Source organism: Benincasa hispida, chromosome 10, assembly GCF_009727055.1.
Source record: "Benincasa hispida cultivar B227 chromosome 10, ASM972705v1, whole genome shotgun sequence".
NCBI lineage: Eukaryota > Viridiplantae > Streptophyta > Magnoliopsida > Cucurbitales > Cucurbitaceae > Benincasa > Benincasa hispida.
In genome coordinates this window covers 14,236,127-14,238,459 of record NC_052358.1, presented here as the reverse complement: position 1 = coordinate 14,238,459, position 2,333 = coordinate 14,236,127, and positions in this window count along the sequence as shown.

Genomic DNA, 2,333 nt, shown 5'->3' with positions numbered 1-2,333 from the left:
TTTTATGTCAAATACCCTATAATATGATATGGTTTTGTGGTATATATCCTGTCATATATATTTTTGTGTTGCATATCTAGTCCATCTATGACTTATAGATACTAGTAGATATTTTTGTTTATTTTCTACTATTTTGAATTTATGATATAAATAGAATTTATGATATATACTGTAATTCATGTTGAACATTGAATCAATCTGTAATTTATATATTATTGTATACCTAATAAAGGAATTCAGTAAACAATATATACTCGTAATTTAATTATATTATATAATGGTACAACCAGTATATTTCATATATTGGATGGAATATTTGCAAAGATCTAATACATTGTTCTAAGGTATATTAAAAAGTAACTGTAGGAATGTATCAATAACAGCGGAAGCAACAAGGATCATTTAAGCACTCTAATTTATTAAAAATCAAATTTTTATTTAGTGATTTTTAAAATCCATTTTGATTTTAAAACTGAAAATTTTAATTAATTTCATAAATTAATTTTTAAATAAAACTTAATTAATTTTATATCAAATATTAAATTAATTTTTATACACATCCATCTTAATATATTTAAATCATATTTAAATATAAATTCTCCTATTCCATTTAATTATCAAATTAAACATGTAATTATATCTTTACTAATTCCCTTAATTCTAATTTGAACGTTTCAAATTAACCTATCATGCTATTCTAAAGCTAGTCCATTACGAGTTACTAGGAGGACTTCGCAGATCTACAGATCATAGGCTCCAACGATCTGAGATTAATTGGCTAAACTCATTAGACCAGATTAATCCCCATTCGTTAACTAATGGGTCACTCTACTAAAGCCCATAGTTGCACTCCTCTCACTGTAGATACATTATGTCCATGTGATTTAACCATAATCAGCAAGTTGACCCTTCACATTGTAATAACGGTTGGGTCAAATATCTTTTTTACCCTCGAGATTACGTCTTATTCCTCAAGTTCCTACTGATACGCTAATGAACAACTGGTTTGTGATCCAATCACTAAACCAAACTCTCTCAGCCTAGTGAAAGGGTGGGGCCCTTTGTTCAAGACATGGATTCTGTAGTTGAGAGAATAACCTTTTTCCTATCCCTAAATCGAATAGGCGTGAACTCCGTTTTGTACCTTATATCCCCAGCTATTTATTAGGTCTTACCTTTTAAATGAGAGTCTTATTGAGTCAGCGTTGTTGAGGCAACCCTCACCTATGCAAATCTAAGGATAATCACGAATAAACATAAGTTCGTAGTTAGCTCAAGATTAAGATCGAGTTACCTAGGTCATCTAGGTGAAATAGTCAGTCTTAAATAGTAAACAACGTTATAAAGTAAGAGTGACTTATTTCTTGATCCGATCTTATGAAAACTCATTGCATAGGACGCCCACGCTCCTCATGTCATAACATGTCGAATTAGAATCACATCGTATGTAGCACTTTACAACTCTTTGTAACAACTACAGGGTAGGTCGCATCCAATGGTGTTACCAGAATAAGGTACCCAACCTTATTCATGTACTATTGACATTTTGACTATTTACTCAAACCTGATCCACTCTTATGTCTCCACATAAAGTTCAAGTACTCATGCAATAGTCATGGGTCTTAGCTTATTGGATTCAGACTTTCATACAATTTATGAAATCAATAATAAGTATATTGATTATAGAAAATGTTTATCATTTTACAAACTGCAAGTTTTAGGACATAAAACCCAACAGTAACCACTGATCAAAACCAACAAATTGAAAACCAGTTCTATTTGAGTACATATCAAATATATTTACCAATACATTTCATATATTGATTAGAACATTTGCAAACCTCTAATACAATGTTTTAAGGTATATTTGAAAATAACCATGAATTCATCAGCAAAAATATTGCTTTAAAAGAATTGAATTCCAAGCGGAAGTATGTAAATACAATGTAGTGCCAGTGATAATCAATTTTTGAAACTCCAAAAATTAAAGAAATAAACAGAAAAACCATGATAAATATTTATACTTAAAACATGCTTCTACAAAGGAGAAAGAGATAAAGAGAAAATATTAACCCTTGAAGACCTTTTTCTTCACGTACTTCCTTTCCACAAGTTGATCTCCTCGAACTCATAAACAACAACACCTTCCTACGAACAGAACATTACAAATAATAAATTTCTCTAGACATCACCACTCGAAATCCTCACTATTCTTAGGATAAGAGATCTAGGATGTGTGGGCTCCTAGTTTTGGTAGGAAAATTTTTTGTGTGAGAGATCTTGGGGAAGTTGATGAAGTTGTAGAGAAAAACTTTTTTTTTTTTTTTTTTTTT